Source organism: Tyto alba, unplaced genomic scaffold, assembly GCF_018691265.1.
Source record: "Tyto alba isolate M040663 unplaced genomic scaffold, T.alba_DEE_v4.0 Super-Scaffold_9, whole genome shotgun sequence".
Classification (NCBI taxonomy): domain Eukaryota; kingdom Metazoa; phylum Chordata; class Aves; order Strigiformes; family Tytonidae; genus Tyto; species Tyto alba.
The window spans coordinates 34,784,864-34,803,817 of NW_024881330.1; the positions used below are offsets into that span (position 1 = coordinate 34,784,864).

Sequence of the window (18,954 nt, forward strand, 5' to 3'; positions counted from 1 at the left end):
TTCACCTTCTACATGCTACATTTCACTTCCCCTGGCCTGTTTGTTCCCACTCATTGCCTGCCTCCCACACATACATATTGTTATAAGGAAAGTGTTAAGTACAGCTGTGCTAGGATTTTTCTTTGCTAGTATTTGTTTCTAGGAAAGGAAAAGGGAGAAAGTCCATTTCCTGTTGGTTTAAAACAGCAGAAACATCTGTTTGTTTTAAGATAGTTTTCCCAAAAGAACAGTGGCAAGGGAGCTTGCAGGTGATGAGCTTTGCCATTGCCAGTAGCTATCAGTTTTAGACAATAGTGATTAGTATGGTTGGCTTAAAAAAAATATAAAAATTCCTTAAATGACAGAGGATATTTATTCCTGCAATAAAATTTTTGATGGCTGATGTTTAATTTCTCCAGTGCTGTAAATCATAGAAGTACATAGAGTGTGTGGGATCAGAAAACCCAGATTCTGCTGTGGAATCTATAGACAGCATTAAATTCTGCCAGAAAGCAATTTTTCTGCAGTCCCCTCACCTTGTTATGGTGAATTTCCACAGTGCTCACAAAATGGTGTTAGGTGACATGTCCTGGCACAAGACATGTAATCATTCTGACAAATGCATCCTATCACTACCATCCACTACGTTAATGGGTGCATTTAACCTATCGGGGATCAATAGAATATATACTCTTAAGTGTATTTACAATATTACATTGATAGCTGTTAAAATAATGTAATGTAGACTAAAAATCAAGCTGACAGAATATAGATCAAGCTTTGTGGGTAGTATTCCCAGTACAGTGTCTCTTAATTTTCCAAGTCAATGCATTTACCTGGTATCATTAAAATCTTTTTAGCCTTAGCTGTAGAGCATCTAGATGCATCATCATTCTTCATGCCTAAAATGTGATAAGACATTGTACACTGTTGAAGTGTTCTAAACTGTCTTGACTCAAGATTAAGTAGTTTTGTCAATGACCTCTTGGCGCTATTTATAGAGGAGCTCCTAAGCCTTAATACTTTATTTTTCTCTTAATTAATATTTTTCTTAATTTTCTTTCAGCATATAGTGACCTTCCCAGACTTGCTTTATCTGCTAAGGGGACTGCCCTTTCTTTTTGTAGTCCTTGGCTTGTGTTTTGGCTATTTCTCGTGAAGCTTCTTCAGTGGACAGGGTTCTTTCCTTTGGGTTTTCAACTTCCTCAGATCTTTCTCTGCTCTGGAGAAGGTACATCTGGCTCCAGACCTGTCTCTCCAAGTTTCAGCCATGGCTTTTTTCGTTCTCACTTAGGCTGAAAGAATAAAGAGGTGAAATACAGATCTTCCTCGTCTTTGGTTTCTTAATGTCTGTCTTTCAACACTGCTTTTCCACTTGGGAGACTTCCTGTAAACCACCTGATTCAAAGACCCTCAGAGCCAACAGCCCGCCCCAGCACCTTGTTAATATCTCCAGTCTGTTGACTTTGCAACTCACTGGGTGTGCTTTCTCTAGATCTGATTGTTTTAAGGCAGCTTTATTTTCAGGATACGGGCAGAAGACTAGCATTGTTGATGTGTATAAAAATAAGCACTGAATGCTCTTCCAGGAGCAGGAACATTTTGGGTGTGTTTGTTTCTTTCCACAGTTAGCTTTTTGTTCGCCCTTATCTTTCCTGTGTTCCTACTGAACTGTGGATATTTCAGTCGAGAGACTTGTGAGGTAGTGGGTTCAATGGAAGCAAGCCTAGGTAGCCTCCTTTCTTGTGATGGCCTCTGTGCTGCGTCCAGAACCTGAACACTGGTTACCAGTAAATACATTTTCTTTCCTTTGCCTGCTTTTTCAGTAATGACACAGGTGAACCGCTGTTAGAGCTCAAACAGTAGTTTGAGAGGCTGTCATAATTTTTCTAAGGGAAGCAAGCAGAAAAAAGGTTAGTGGGTAATTTTTAACAGATTATAACTCAGTAAAATCTGACTGGAATTGTACTCTCTCCTAGTCCAATGTCTTTGTCCCTTTTGAACTGAAAGTTCTGCCACAGCTTGAGGAATTTTCTCAAGAAACATTTTCAAGATTCTTTCATTACAGAATATACAGAGTCTGAACACAAAACTTCCCACCAGCAACCACTCTGTTATAGTTTCTCTTCAGGTCTTGTCTACAGTAGTGATTTTGGTGGTTGCTAGTGTTCTGTGACAGAAAGTACAGTTAACATATCTTCCAAAATGCTAATTTCCAGAATCTTCTGAAGACCTGTTTGCCTTTTTAGGATATTTTAAAGTGGAATACCAGTTTAAGTTCATCACAGAAAGGATAGCTGCACTCACAGCATCAGATACTTTGGCACCAAGATTTCTTTGGATGATTTGTTTCACTGAAATGGGGTTGAATCCCTCAGTGTTGTGGTCAAAAGGGATTTCATCTCTTCAACCGCACTAGACCTGTTGTTTATGAACAGAGAAAGACTTGTGGGTGATGTGATGGTTGGAGGCTGTCTTGGGCATAGCAGTCATGAAATGATAGAGGTTTTGATTCTTGGAGAGGTAAGGAGGCGGGTAAGCAGAACTGTCGCCTTGGTCTTCTGGAGGGCAGACTTTGGCCTTTTTAGGAGCCTGGTTGACGGAGTACCTTGGGAAGCAGTCCTGAAGGGCAAAGGAGTCCAGGAAAGCTGGACATTCTTCAAGAAGGAAATCCTAAAGGTGCTGGAGCATGCCATGCCCAAGTGCCAAAAGATGAGCTGGTAGGGGAAGAAGACTGGCCTGGCTGAACAGAGAGCTTTGGCTGTGTCGTGGTTTGAGCTCAGAGGGCAACTGAGCACCACACAGTTGCTCACTTCTCCCCTGCCCCCAGCGCTGTGAAGGAGAAAATAAGAAACGGCTTGGGATTTCAGATAGGACAGGGAGGGGTAGATCACCCATTATGGTCACGAGCAAAAGGCAGACTTGCTAGGAGAAGTAAAAAAAGAACATACATTTATTACAGACACTAGCAACAACACTTAACAGACAGAGTAGGACAGTGAGAAGCATTACCACATCTTGAAAACATCTCTCCCCACCCCTCCCTTCTTCCTGGGCTCAGCTTTGCTCCCAATATCTTTACCTCCTCCCCCCAGCAGTGCAGGGGGCAGGGAATGGGGGGGGTGCAGTCAGTGCTACTGCTTCTTCCATCTTTGTGGAGGGAGGAACTTCTGGAACTTCTTCCCCCTGCTCCAGTGTGGTCCCTCACTCGCAGGAGACAGTCCTCCACAAGCTTTCTTCAACTGGAGTCACTCCCACGGGCTGCAGCCCTTCCCGAGCTGCTCCAGCTTGGGACACCCCCGCATGCTGCAATCTTCCCAGCGCTGAACTACAACAGCGGGTGCTGCTTCTTCCCATAGGATCCCAGCTGCCTTCGGGCACAGCCATCTTAACTGGCTGTGTGGGGCCCCCCACAGGCCATATATCAGTGTCTACACTACCATAGACCTTCATGGGTGGCAGTGGGGGGCCTCCCTGCTGCCTTATGACAGGATACAGGGGGGATCTCTGCTCCGGCACACTTCTACCCTCCCCTTTCTTTCTCCATTCCTCCACTGACCTCGATGTTCACACAGATGTCTCAACTCCTCCTCACAAGTCCAATTCTTCCTCGTAGGTCCCTTCTTAAATAAGTTCTCGCAGAGGCACAGCTGATTGGATCAGCCTTGGTGCAGAGATGGGGCTGACTTGGAGCCAGGGGAGCTTCAAGAAGCCTCTCACAGGGGGCCACCACTGTATCCCCCTCCCCTGCTACCCAAAACTTCCACCACTCATTCAAACCCAGGACAGGCTGAAACTTGGGGAAACAAATGAGAGTTTATGGCCTTTGGAAGAAGGGGCAGGCAACTCATGTGTACTACAAGGATGTCATGAGGTTATGCAGGGAGAAAATTAGAAGGACAAAAGCCCAACTGGAACTTAATCTGGTTACTGCCATAAAAAATAAAATAAGTTCCTATAAATACATTAGCAACAAAAGGAGGGCTAAGGGGAATCTCCATCCTTTATTGGATGCGGAGGGAAGCATAGTGACAAAGGATGAGGAAAAGGCTGATGTATTTAATGCCTTCCTTGCCTCATTCTTTAATAGTAAGACCAGTTGTTCTCGGGGTACCCAGTCCCCTGAGCTGGAAGACAGGGACAGGGAGCAGAATGAAGCCCCCATAATCCAAGGGGAAATGGTTAGCAACCTGCCACAGCACTTAGACACAAAAGTCTATGGGGCCAGATGGGATCCACTCAAGGGTACTGAGGGAACTGGCAAAAATGCTTACCAAGCCACTTTCCATCATTTATCAGCAGTCCTGGCTAACTGGGGAGATCCCAGTTGACTGGAGGTTAGCAAATGTGATGCCCATATACAAGAAGGGCTGGAAGGAGGATCCAGGGAACTACAGGCCTGTCAGTCTGACCTTGGTGCTAGGGAAGGTTATGGAGCAGATCATCCTGAGTGCTATCATGTGACACATACAGGACAACCAGGTGACTAGGCCTAGTCAACATGGGTTTATTAAAGACAGGTCCTGCTTGACTAACCAAATCTCCTTCTGTGACAAGGTGGCCCACTTAGTGTATGAGGGAAAGGCTGTGGATGTTGTCTACTGAGACTTCAGTAAAGCCTTTGACACCTTTTCCCACAGCATTCTCCTGCAGAAACTGGCTGCTTATGGCTTGGATGGGTGTACTTTTCACAGGGTAAATAACTGGCTGGATGGCCAGGCCCAAAGAACTGTGGTGAATGGAGTTAAATGGCAGCTGGTCACAAGTGGCTCAGTACTGGGGCTAGTTCTGTTTAATATCTTTATCAGTGATCTGGATGAGGAGATCGAGTGCACCCTCAGTAAGTTTGCAGATGACACCAAGTTGGGCTGGAGTGTTGATCTGCTTGAGGGTAGGAAGGCTCAACAGAGGGATCTGGACAGGCTGGATTGATGGGCCGAGGCCAATTGTATGAGATTCAACAAAGCTCGGTGCTGGGTCCTGCACTTGGGTCACAACAGCCCCATGCAAGGCTACAGGCTTGGAGAAAAGTGGCTGGAAAGGTGCCTGGTGGGAAAGGACCTGGGGGTGTTGGCTGACAGCCCACTGAATATGAGCCAGCAGTGTGGCCAGGTGGCCAAGGTGGCCAACAGCACCCTGGCTTGTATCAGAAATAGTGTGGCCAGTAGAACCAGGGAAGTGATGGTCCCCCTGTACTCAGCACTGGTGAGGCCGCACCTCAAATGCCGTGTTCAGTTTTGGGCCCCTCATTCCAAGACATCGAGGTGGTGGAGCGTGTCCAGAGAAGGGCAACGAAGCTGGTGAAGGGTCCAGAGCACAAGTCCTGTGAGGAGTAGCTGAGGGAACTGGGGTTGTTTAGCCGGGAGAAAAGGAGGCTGAGGGGAAACGTTATTGCTCTCTACAACTGCCTGAAAGGAGGTGGTAGCGAGGTGGGTGTTGGTCTCTTTTCCCAAGTAACAAGCGATAAGACAGGAGAAAATGGCATCCAGTTGTGCCAGGGGAGGTTTAGATTGAATATTAGGAAAAATTACTGAAAGGTTTGTCAAGCACTGGAACAGGCTGTCCAAGGAAGTGGTTGTCACCATCCCTGGAGGTATTTAAAAGACATGTAGATGTGGTGCTTATGGACATAGTTTAGTGGTGGACTTGACAGTGTTAGGTTTATGGTTGGGCTCAAAGATCTTAAAGGTCTTTTTCAGCATAAATAATTCTGTGATTCTCTTCTAACAGTTCTTGATATCTCTATCTTCCAAGTCTTTTCTGGAGTCCCTGCTTTCTAGAATACAATTCCACAGCATCTTATAAACATTTCTTACATTTCCTACCTTTTAGCAACTCTGCAACCTTATATTCTAGCATATTGCTCTGACATGATGTAAGTTTTTTCTGTATTAGGATTCAGTACTAAATTGTAAAATCTGTGGACAAACTGAGGCAAGTCACTGCATCAGTGACTGCTCATACTGCACTCTCATTGCATGACTTACACATTTTTATTAGCAGTGGATTTATATTTACTTGTTAGTCATTGGTGTAAATCTGTTATGCCCATTAAAGTTTGAAAATTGAAAGAGTATTATGTCCACTATTCATGAATAAGCTTCCCTAGGACATCTTTTGATGCTTTTAAGTAGAAAGGAATCAAATCACTGAAAGACATCACCACTCATCTTTTTGGTTTCCAACCTTTTTGCCCGTTCCAAACTTCACTATGATTGATTAACTTTCCTTCCCAGATACAACTTTCTTCATAAGGCCATCATGTTGTTTTCAGCATCCTGATAGGATCAGTGCAGGGTAACACAAGATGCCCTCCCTTTCCAATTGACTAACCTCTGTCTCACATTTAATTTCTTTGCAAGTCTGATGGCACAGATAGGAAGATTTCTGGTCAGAAGCTGTAGCCGGCCATGATAGTACATTTTCAGAGATGCATCCTCAGTATCTGCACTCAGCTGTTCAGAGGTGGCTTGTTAAGATAGAGTTCAGTGTGGTTTTTCAGTTTGTTCTTATCTTCAGTCCTTTAATTGCCAAGTTTAAAATGATACATTAAATTTTTCACTCAGGATAGTGCAATTTAATGTCTGTATGTTTACATTCCTCCAAGTGGGAACAGAATGTAGCCCAATATGTGCTAGTTCTTTCAATTTAAGTTAATTGGGATGGTGAGAATCACTCCGTGAGCTTTCTTGGGCCTTCTTCCTTTGTGGACTTTCAGGTTAATTAATTCCTATGAAGTCCTAGGCCTGAGATGATGTGATAGTAACATTTTTATTAGTATTATATTACCAGTATAAATATATGATAAAATTAAATGAGTGAGATATTTCATTCTCTCATTTGCTTAGTCTCTAGCCTGGCAAGTGACGTGGTTTTTTTTGAACATGAGTTTCTTATGTAGAAAGAAAATAATATTGTAGTCAGATATGCAACATTGTTTATGTTCTTTTACTGTAATGGGTATTTGGACAGCATTCTCAGTAACCACTCTGCATGCTTGTAAAGATTAGTGAGTAATACAGTTCATGGGAAATTTTATGAGCTGAAGTAGATAAGAGTTTGAGATGTTTGTCTTCTGGATGTCTGCTTTAACCTCTAAGTATACAGTGTACATCACAGCTTCATTATGTTTTCCCTTTTATTCTTATTGTACTTGTTTTTATGTCACAGAAAAGAACATTTTACTGTCCTTGTATTTATCTTTTCCTTCCCCCAGCCCCCACCTCCATTTCAGCATTTCCCACTTGACATTTCCAATGCCTTAAATTCTGGAGGCAGTATTCTTGTTATGTTCTTATATTATTTATGCTATTTCTGCAGTTAAGAATAAGTTGAAGTTGTGTTGACCATTTTCATTACTTAGTTATTCAGCTGATAGAGAAAAATACTTCTTCAGAGGCACGTAACATTTTGTTCTCTTCTTGATTTTAATTGTTGTTTTTCACTTGTTTTTTCTACCTTAGTCTCCAGTGTACAGTACTTTGGAAGGTTCATCTCATGATCCTTTTTCCCCTATGTTTTTTCCTTTTACTTATTCTTAGCTTTTTTTCTTTCTTTCCTCTCATATCTCTTGCACTAGTTTTTTGGTTTGGTTTGGTTTGGTTTGTTTTTTTTTAAAAAATGGTATTTGGGCTGGTTTTGAGATCCTTCTGGCACTTTGAAAAGTACTCCTTCTAGGTGTTTAGGCTTTAGACTGAAAGAGAAAGTAATAAAAGTGGAAGCAAAGATCTGAACTTAGTGGAAGCATCTCTATAATTAGTGCTACGTAGCTGGCTCAACATGTTTGCTGTATAACTTGCTACCTTAATCTGTGACTGGTAAAGTATTTAACTTAGAATGTTTGTAGCTTTCTGTTGGTTTCTTCTAATTACTTTTGATAAGCAACTCTTCTTTACTTGTTGATGTACATATTTACTGCATATGCTAAACAAAGTAGTGGTACGTGCAGAGTAAATACTGAAATATTTATTTCAATCACGTGTCTGTATTGAGCAACTTGGAATTCAGAGATACAGTGGTGTGGCAATATTATCGTCTTGTTATCACAAATTCTCCTGGGAAGATTCCACATTAGATAATGATATGTTAAACTGAATCCCCCTCCCTTTTGTTTCTTGCTCAGGAATGTTTCAATATTGTGATTGTGAAAACATGAGTCAATTTTTTTATTAAGTTAGTCATACTGCTTGAAGGAACTGCATAGTCTCTAGCCCAGGAAAAGAAGAAAAAAAAAGGAAAAAAAAAGAAAAGAGTATCATCATTAACTTCATGAAATATTCACAGCATCAGCACAAAGTTTAAAAGAAAGTATAAATAAATACATGGAAGTAAAAAAGGATAAAATTCAACACGAAGTTACTGTATGCTAAAGGTAGATTGTGTCTGACTAATGTATTAACCATTAACCTTGCATGTTATGTTAACTCATTTTTTAGGTAAAGTAAAGCTTACATTTGTGGGATTCAGTTAAGCATTTTATAGCATTAGATAAGGATACTCTTTTCGTGAAACTGAAGGAGATGGGAATTTGTATAATAAATGCAAGGTGGGAAAGGGGAAGAAAAATAATCAGCAGTATTAAAAGCCAAACTTGGAGAAAGGTTATTAAGTGCAGTTCTTCCAGTTTTAGAATCAATCTTTTTAATTGTTTTTGTTAGAGGTGTTTGCACAAAAAGTAGGAAAATGTTCATGGGATGTAGAAGGCATCATTACTACACAGGATGATCAAGATATGCGGGAATAGTTGAGTGATAGTGAGGACTGACACATTAGAAATGGAATGAGACTAGACTTTCCAGTATAAAATGTAAGATTAAGACCATAGGCACAAGCAGTACTAACTCTGTTGTCACTTGAGGGTTATTCAGTTGGAAACCACAGAACAGGAGTGTTATCCAGTATTATTAATTATTTGGAAGATAAACTAAGAACAGCTGATGTGATTGAACCAGAGGAGAGGCAAATGGGATTTTTAAGATGTGTTGAGCAAGATAGTTCTGGTAAAGATAGATAAATATTACTCTTATATAGAACACTGTTAGCCTTTCATATGGTATATTTAACATTCATATGGTCATTTAAGAGCAGGAGCATGTGTAGGGAAGGGCTGTGAAGGATTATCAGGACAGTGGGTAGCCTTTATAAGACTGCTAAAATACCTTGACTTGTTCCCTTTCAAAACAAAGGCTGAGAGGGAATGGGAAGGCTTGCCTTGGAGGGTAAACAAAAAAGTAAATGAGCTATGTAAGTTAAAGGATGGTATTGACACAAAACAAAATGTGAAAGTATAGTCAAGCTGAACATTAGGAGATTCCTAAGTATCAACTCAGCTTCTAGATTATCCTCCCAGCAGAAGCACTGGAAGCAAGCAATCTAATTTATTTTCTAATAGACCTTAACAGATAGAGGACTACATTATGCAGTTGTCTGTAACTGATGGATCTTGATTGTTTAATGCAGGATTTGCTTACATTCTTACATTTGAAACAGGTTTGGGGTGTCTGTCTTAAAATGGGAAGCATCTTTTTTATGTTTTATCATTATTTAAGAAAAAAAGAAAAGATACTTTTGAATGTCTTTCTGTTAATACGTTTCCATCACATGGTTATTCTTTACGATTCTTACTTAGTCTGTTAAACATTCTGTTGCTTAGGGGTTTTCTACGACTAGATCAAAATTGGTTTCATAAGCCGGTCATACCAAATATTATATAGAGAAAAAATATTGAATCATTCAGAATTAAGTAAATTAAAATTTTAAAGATTTGGATTATAGTTTAAAACCGTCTTGCAAATGAAGGATGATCTGGGATGAGCATACATGATTTTTTTATTTTTTTTTTTTTTTTAAATCTTGTCTATGTCGCTGAGGCGGAGTCAACATTAGAAAAGTGAAATCAGTAATAAGCTATATAAATAAATCAACCGAATAGAAATTTCAGAAAATTATATTTCCATCTAATAAGGGATGACTGTGGCTAAAGGCAATACATAGTGCCTTGTCTTGCTTGCTTTACATTAAGAATGTTTTTGGAGGATGTGGAGGTGATCTGGAAGAGGACAGCCAGGCTGATTCAGGGATAATGGACTGTAGTTCTCAAAAGGAGTACTTGGAAAAGAGAGCCTCTTTGTTCCCAGGTGTTGTTGTGGACCTGCTGAAAGAACCAGAGGTGGACTGTATGAAGACAAAAGTGGCTGTACTGGATGTTTCCTTCTTCAAAACGTAGAACTCACATCTGTAAGAAATGCACGTGGCTAATGGACTGCTTAGAAAAATAGGGCATGGCCAAGGAACAGCTGCACTAAGCAACTTGCTCCCCTAGAGAAATTTCAAATGTTATGGAGAAAAACTTGTTCACAGCAAATGCTGTTTCCTACTCCCCTGCATGGTCTGTGGCTCTCTATCCCTCCACTTGCAAAGCTCAGAGCATTTTCCTGGTTAAACACTGTCAGCAGGGCTGCCAGCTTGATTGAGTTGGTATGGAAAAGGAGCCAGAAGAAGAAAGTGCAGAAAATTACTCTTTCAGCATGGAGCTGGCATCTGAAGAATGACTTTCCTGTAAAGTGTTGTATCTTAATGGCACTTACCTTGGCCAAAATGGTCCCTATTTCTTTTTACTTTGCATTATGAACTGGGAATAGGATAATACTTCCTATAACACCTGTGTCATGGGGAAGTAATTATGTTTACTTGTTCTTTTCTACATAGGTGAAGAATACATTGGCCATTAGAATTTAGACAAAACCTCACTGGAGTTTTTAACAGTGAAAAGGAGGCTAAATCTAAATAAACTTCCTGGTTTCCATGAGCTGCAGCTTGCACTTGTTTTTTTTCCCCCTTCTAAGGATACAGTAACTATATTTATCAGAAACATTTATGCCATTGAGGAATCCGGAGAAATGCAGGAAATGCAGTTTGAACACATAATGTATGTACTAATACTTTATTTGTCTTTGTGTGTGTGGATTTGATGGCCAAAAAGGAAGAGGCCCCAAGGGCTCCTTAGTATGCAATTAATATTTTGGCTAGAAAAGCAGCAGATTGTTTCAGTATGCTTGCATATTATGACATCATATTCCAGTAAAATTATAATGAACAGAATTTTTGTTTGTCTCTGTGGCAAACCAAAATGAGTTTTCTAATTGTCAACAGACCTTGGTGATTTATTTAATTACAGTGGCGCCCGCTCACACCAACTTAGTTAAGGTCTGTCAGCATTTCTGTTATGAACCCCTATTTTTAGGGGTTTATAACTAGTTGTAAATATTTGCTCATTGCTGAAACTTGGCATTCAAGGTCACAGTCATAGAGCAAATATCCTTTTTCAGGTTGACTATTCTAAAGTGATACCAATGGCATTAGCTAAAAAGTAGATTTCTCATGCTGTGAAACTTAGAGGCAGTAAAGAGAACCTGCTTTCCAGACCTCTTATTTAAGGGATCTCCTTAAGAATCTCAAATGTCCAGAAGAGCCAGATGAAAATTCCCTTTTTTTAAAATAGGTTATATGTGACTGCTTGGTAAAGTATTATCCTTTATTACGTTATTTTTTCTTCTAATTGAATATATCTTTTCGCATGTCCTTTTCTTGTCTTCTAGTCTTGTAATCTTCTGTCATGTGGCTGTGTCTGTCAGCTTATGTTCTGAGGAGTGTGCCAGTATTACGTGGGAATCTTTTTTACATAAGAATTTTCTCCAGATGAAAATCCTAGCCTTTGTAGCTGCCACGTAGAATGCAGGAAGATGCGTATTCTTTAAATGTAGGTAGTTTTAAAACTTTCAGAAGCCTAATGAGTCTTTATGTGAAGCACTGCTTTTGGAAATCCTGACTGTTTCAGTTCTGTGGCTGAACAGAGTGACAGAGGGCTACGGAGTGTAGGGCTGATGTGTAGGTGTTCTTGTGATGGAAAATATTGTGCTGATATGTTGTTGCATAATAATAAGCAAAGTCCATATGAATATTCCCAAGACTGTTAATGTTTTCAGTCCTTTTTAGTAATTTGAATGTAATATATTGGAAAGGTTTGTTAATGGTCAGCTGCAGATACATCATCTTAACTTTGCATGGGGTTGTTCCTTACGTGAGTGTGCATCTTCGGGGTGCAGAATCATTACATATTAAAACTCAGTTTAATCATTGCACTGTACTTTCAGACTGTAATATTATGATTAGGTTTAAGGCTTTTGTTAATACAGTCTCTGTCCTCACCACTGAAGAGGGGGATGTTTTGTTTCTATTTGACATGCTCCATGTTGTAGAGAAGCCAGTATCCTCACAGGTTTAGTCGATTTTCTGAGGAATTCAGGTGCTCCTTTGCACTTTACTGGCAATGTTCATATTATCAGTGCTCTGTTAGCTCTGCTTGAGGCCAAGCAGAGCAAGAAAAGTTTAATCAAAACCATGTAAAAGCCTAATCATTCTGCCAATGCCAAAGAGCTGCATGAGGCTCCAGAGCCACAGGCTGAATATCATTTTTCCATATTATCACATAAATAGCTCCCTAAACACTCTTTAAAAGAAAAGGTGGAGATGGGGGAGGGAAAAAGAGAGGGCCTGTTGTGGGATCTTTGTTTATACCATGGATTAAGGTTCATGTGCTTTCCTTCTTTGCATGTAATGGAGAGAAAGGTAGGTCCAGTAACTCAACATGAAACAGGAACTTCTGATGGATGTTGTATTTTCCCTAAATATGGATAGTTGCTAACAGCACTACCACATTTATTTTTTTCCTTTTAATTAAAGAGGGTTGTGAAGTAATGAGGTGGGATGTAGTATGAAGGTGCCTACTGCCTTTACATGACAGAGCTTATCCTGTGCTAAGCTGCAGCTAACAGAGGCACCCAACAGATGCAGGGGGTTCTGGGCTCTAGTTCTAGATCTTTCAAGAACAACTTGGGAGGTGGTGGAAGGAATTCTGCAAACTCTTTAAGGAACTTGAAGGTGCCTGTTGCTGCAGAGAGAGGATAGCTACAGGAGGCTGCAACTTCTAGCAAGCTCTAGCAGCTGCCAACAAGCTCAGTCATCTACTCCTGATCAGAAGCTGCACTGAGCTTTCCTTCCAGCTGTCTCCTGATTAGAGAGGGTCAAACACCCTTTCATCAGGTACTAGGGAGAAGCACATACAAGTGCAGGGCCCAGAGCATCTCTCCCAGAGTCAACCAGCAGAGGCAGCAGTTTGCACAGCAATTCATGTAGAAGGAAGCCAGAAACTCTGCCGAGGACCATGTGTGTGTGCTCAGCAGTGGTGGTAATGCGCCACAGTTCCTAGCACCATCTGGGGCAGCTCTCTTTGGTATGCCAGAGACTTTGAGTCAGATCTAGCTCCAGACCAGGGTTGGAGTCAGTGCGGTGACCGTGAGATAGTGTCAGGATCTTGACAGGATGGAACAAGCTGGGTCGGGGAGACAGTGGTCTTGTCTGCAAGAGGTGTGCACTGTCAGGGTCTCTATTACCAAGTAAAGGAGATGCAGGAAGATGTTGGCAAACTGTGCTGACATCACTAGAGCTGATGAGTAAGAGATCAATTGGATTTTCTCTGAGACCCTGCAGGTACAAGGGCCTGAATCCTCAACTATACCAAAGGGAGGAGCAAGAAGAATCAATGCTTATTGGGCTGGGAAATGATGAGTCCTGCAGTGATGAAGGCTGGAAGCTTGTAATTTTTGGCACAGAGAGGAAGGCTTCTGCTCTACCTGCAGATCTGCAACTACAATTTCAGTGTTATGGCACCAGATGAGGGCCTGGAAGCTCTCAAATCATCCAGTCTGGCCAAATCTGAGCCCTGCAGCAGCACCAGAAAGAAGGAACAAGTGATAATAGTGGGCAATTTCCTACTGCAGGGAATGGAAACCACCATCTGTGAACCTGACCTACTGTGCAGGGAGGTTTGCTTCTCACCGAGGGCTTGTACTGGGACATTGTGGATAGATAGCTAAGGGTTGTCTGTTCCTCAGACTATTACCTACCACTGCTCTTCACTGTGGACACCAGTGATACTGTAAGGGGACACATGGAGCGTAACAAGCATGACTACAGAGATTTGATTTTTACAACTGTGACACCCTCTTTGAGGATCAGTGCTTGGAAATGACAGGATCCACCTGACCCAATGGGACAAGCATCTTTATCAACAGGTTGGCCAATCTGGTCAAGAGCTCTTTAAAGTGACGAAGAGTGGAGTTAACCCATAACCAAGTGAGGAAGTGATGGACCAAATTAGTAGGCAAAGCCTTAAGTGTGATGTTGACAAGAGAGACCTTAAACCCAACAAAATGGGTCTGAAAGGTTCCCACCCCAAGTGTTTGCACACAAGCAAGGCAGATCCTACAGGACCAGCATGATGAGGGAAGCCCTTACACCCTTTCTGGGAAATCAGTACACTTGAGTTCCTATCTGAAGTGCCAGTACACCAACACACTTGGCATGGAGAATGCACGGAAGTGAGAGGTCTTTGTGCAGCTGCTGCAGGACTACAACCTCACTGGAATCACAGAGGCATGGTGGTATAGCTCACACAAATGGAATGCTGCAATCAGTGCATACAGGGTCTTTAGGAAGGACAGGCCAGGATGGCAAGGACGTAATGTCCTCTATGTGAGAGAGCAGTGGGAATGCATGGAGCTCTGCCTGGGGATAAGTGATAAGACAGCTGATGGTTTATGGGTCAGGACTGGAGGGCATACCAATGAAGATGATATTATGGTGGGTGTCTCCTAAGGACTGAATGATCAAGAGGTAGATGAGGTCTTTTTCAGGTAGCTGGAAGAAGGTTCATGGCCACAGTCCTGGCCCTCATGGGGGACATTAACCACCCCAGTATGTGTTGGAGGGACATCACAGCAGGGCACAAGCAATCCAGGAGGTTTCTAGAGTGCATCAGTGACAACTTTCTGACATAGGCGATTGAGGAATCAGTGAGGATGGACACTCCTGATGGAGCTCACGCTTTCAAACAAAGAAGAACTGGTCAGATATAAGAGGGTTGGAGTCAGTGCAGTGACGGTGAGATAGTAGCAGGATCTTGACAGGAGAGAACAAGGTGAGTATCAGATCACAAACTGGGTTTCAGGGTAACAGACTTGGGTCTCTTCAGAGACCTACTTGGAAGAATCCCGGGACGTATAGTCCTGAAGAGAGGAGGAGTCCAGGAGAGCTTCTCAAGTTTCACCTCCTCCAAGCTCAAGAACAGTTTAACCGTCCATCCTGACATGTGGGTAGACAAGCAAAGGCAGCAGGAAGCCTTCATGGAAGAACAAAGACCTTCTGACTAAACTCAAACAGGGTTTGTAACCCAGGTGAGGTGACTCAGGATGAACGTAGAGACACTGTACAAGTGTGCAGGTATGGGGTTAGGAAAACTGAAGACCATCTGGAGTTGAATCTGGAAAGGAATCTGAAGGGCAATAAGATGGGCTTCTACAGCAGCAAAAGGAAGACTAGGGACCCACTATTGAATGGGGCAGGGGACCTGATGGTCATGGAAAAGATGGAGGTACTCAAAATGCCTTTGTCTCAGTCTTTACTGATAAGACTGGCCTTCAGGAGTCCCAGGTCCCTGAGATCAGTGGAAGAGTCTGGAGCAGGTAGGACTTACCCTCAATGGAGGAGGATCATGTTGGGGAACACTTAAACGGGACAGTTCCATGAGGCCTGGTGGGATGCACCCACAAGTGCTGAGGGATGTCATAGTGATGCCACTCTTGATTGTCTTTCAAAGATTGCTGTGACTGGAAAGGTTTCTGAGGACTGGAAGAAAGCAAATTTCACTCCTATTTTCATGAAAAGCAAGAAGAATCATGTATTTGTAGAATGGTTTGGGTTGAAAGGGACCTTAAAGATCACCTCATTCCAGCCCCCCTGCCATGGGCAAGAACACCTTCCACTAGACCAGGTTGCTCAAAGCCCCGTCCAACCTGGCCTTGAACCCCCCCAGGGAGGGGGCAGCCACAGCTGCTCTGGGAACCCTGTGCCAGTGCATCACCACCCTCACAGTAAAGAATTTCTTCATTATATCTAATCTAAATATATCCTCTTTCAGTTTAAAACCATTACCCCTTGTCCTATCACTATACCCCCTGATGAAGACTCCCTCCCCATCTTTCCCATAGGCCCCCTTTAAGTACTGGAAAGCTGCTATAAGATCTCCCCAGAGCCTTCTCCAGGCTGAACAACCCAAACTCTCTCAGCTTGTTCTCACAGGAGAGGTGGTCCAGCCCCCCAGTCATCTTTGTGTCCCTCCTCTGGACTCACTCAAGCAGGTCCATGTCCTTATGCTGAGGGCCCCAGGGCTGCATGCAGTACTCCAAGTGGGCTCTCACGTGAGTGGAGTAAAGGGCGAGAATCCCTTCCCCCAACCTGCTGGCCACACTTCTCTTGATGCAGCCCAGGACGCAGTTGGCTTTCTGGGCACCTGAGCAGGAATAACCCCATACATCACTACACAGTGGAGACCAACTGGTTGGAAAGCAGCTTTGCAGAAAAAGACCTGGGGATCCTGGTGGACACCAAGTTAAACATGAACTACTAATGCAACAAAGGCGCACAACAGCATCCTGGATTGCGTTTAGAAAATGTCAGCAGGTTGAGGGACGTCATCCTTTCCTTCTACTCAGCCCTGGTGAAGGGCTACATCTGGAGTGCTGGGTCCAGTTTTGGGTTCCTTACTACAAACAGAGACATGGACACACCAATGCAAATTTGGTGAAGGGCCACTAGGTTGATTAAGGGACTAGAGCATCTCACCTGAGGAGAGAGTGAGAGCTGGGACTAGTTAGTCAGGAGAAGACAAGGCTCAGGAGGATCTTGCCAGTGTGTATAGAAACATGAAGGGGATGATTAGAGAAGGTGGAGACAGGCTCTTTTTAATGGTATCCAGTGAAAAAGAGGCACAAACTGAAATACAAGAAACTCCATTTAATCATAAGACTTTTATACTGTGAGGGCAGTCAAACACCGGAGCAGATTGCCAGACCGGTTGTTGAACCAACCAGCCTGGGAGATACTCAAAACCCAATGGGAAGTGGCCCAAAGCAGTCTGCTCTAACTGACCTGCTTTGAGTAGGGGAGTTGGACTAGAGGAACTCCAGAGGTCACTCCTCTGTGTTACTGTGATATACTAAGGAAAGACTTTCACATTAGCAGTGTAGAGGAGCCAGGGACAGACAGCTCTAAGCCAGCTGTGGAGGAAGTGGAGTTAATGGTGACAATACTGATGAAGCTTTGTATCCTTTTTCCTTTGATTTTAAATAAGTGTAATATTTTTCACTTTGGAAAAATAGTTTGACCTATGTTTGGTGTCAAATGCCTGTTCCCGATTCTTAGATTTAAACTCTTTCGAGGTGTTATTTACATCTGTTGCCAGCATATTCCCTAAATTTAAAATTTATTTTTAATTCTCCCTAAAACAATATTGCAAACCAAATAAAACTAATAAATCAAAGGAAAATGTTGATATAGGAAGCATTTTGTGTAAACTCATTGAGTGAAGGGAAAGGGTGAAATTCTGCCTTTCACTTGAGAAAATACCATTCTGTTTGAAGTAAATCTCAGTCTGAAGCCACTGGGCTTTTTTACTGTAGATTTTATCACATTGATAGTGTCTTGGTATTGCGTCTGTGCATTTTAGAAGTAGAGGAAGGCAGAAGGTGAATGCTGTATGTCAGAAGCAATGAAGGACACAGTGGAGTGGGATAGAAATTCACGTTCTTGAACTGTTTCTTTGGTTTGACAGCTGCTTTGTTAATAAGTGGCACTGTGGTGTTTGAATTTCATTATGCATGTAGGACCTTTCTAACGTTCTTCCAGAAAGCGTGGTCAAACACTGGAACGGGTTGCCCAGAGATGCTTTGGCATCTTCATCCTAGAAGACATCCACAATACCCTGGACAATGCCTGAACAAGCCAGTGTACCTTCAGAGCCTGACCCTGCTTTGGGTGTCGTGTTGGACCAGATAACCTCCTAGAAGCCTTTCCAACCTGAGTTATTCTATAATTCTGTGAAAATGTCACATAAGCAAATGCATTTCCATGCCTTAATAATTCCCTATAACTGTGTGAAACTGTAAACTGGAAAGCAAATACTCACTTTTTGCATGTCGTAAAAGCAACTTAGCTCACCCCTCCAAGGCTCTATAGCCAGAGGCTTGTTGGAGCCAGTGTTATGGATTTGCTCCTTCCATATAAATCTATTTTTAGAATTAGGCACAAAGTTCAGGAACACTGAGACTGGAGTGCTTATTCACACTTGTTTGGGTTTGAAGTGTGCTGCTGTCTGAAAATCTTTTTATTTTGTTTTATAGTTGAAACAAATCAGTTACAATTATATATGAAAAATCAGGAAGTCTTCATACAAAAAAATCACCATCCATGTCAACAGATGAAAATGGAGAGAGCATGTTTTAATAAGGATTCTTTAAGAGGAAGAAGGAAAATGTAGTACTTTGTTGAGTGATTCTAGTTTTGTTGCGATGGACCTAGCTTTTGGCCACACTTTTGGAATCCTGGACTTTTTTACATTGCCATAATATACATATAAGTTATTTATCATAAATGAGAAACCATTTCTGATAGGTATATGTTCTTCCAAGGAACTAAATCTCCAGTGTGTTAGAAAAGTCTTTGTCTGAGGAAGGAGCACAGGCAGACTAGACCACAGAGCGGAGTATGAAGCAAACTCCATCACCTACGTAGAATATAATTAGAGGACTTTTTGGAAATGTTCTTTTAAAAGATTATAATTTTAACAGTGATTAGAGCTAATTATCTGTGCTGAATTGCTTTTTCTGAGTCTGGGGAGGGAGGTGTGTGTGGAATACTTCTTTTCTGTAGAAATTGCTTATGTGAACAAGCTTTTATGCTTGTAGTTGTCACAGTGCTGTGACAGGACCTCCCAAACCCAAGAATGGCATTACGTCCCTTCATTCACTGCTAGCGAGAGAGAGGTTTCAGGGTAGGGGGAGTATGGGTTGCGTTAGCTAT

The 18,954-nt window shown here is 42.1% G+C and overlaps 1 protein-coding gene across 7 annotated transcripts in view; it reads left to right on the plus strand.

Annotated features, from left to right (window-relative positions):
* Positions 1-18,954, plus strand: part of STAU2 (staufen double-stranded RNA binding protein 2) — a 171,604-nt gene that overhangs the window by 34,088 nt on the left and 118,562 nt on the right. The gene's annotated exons all lie outside the window — the stretch shown is intronic.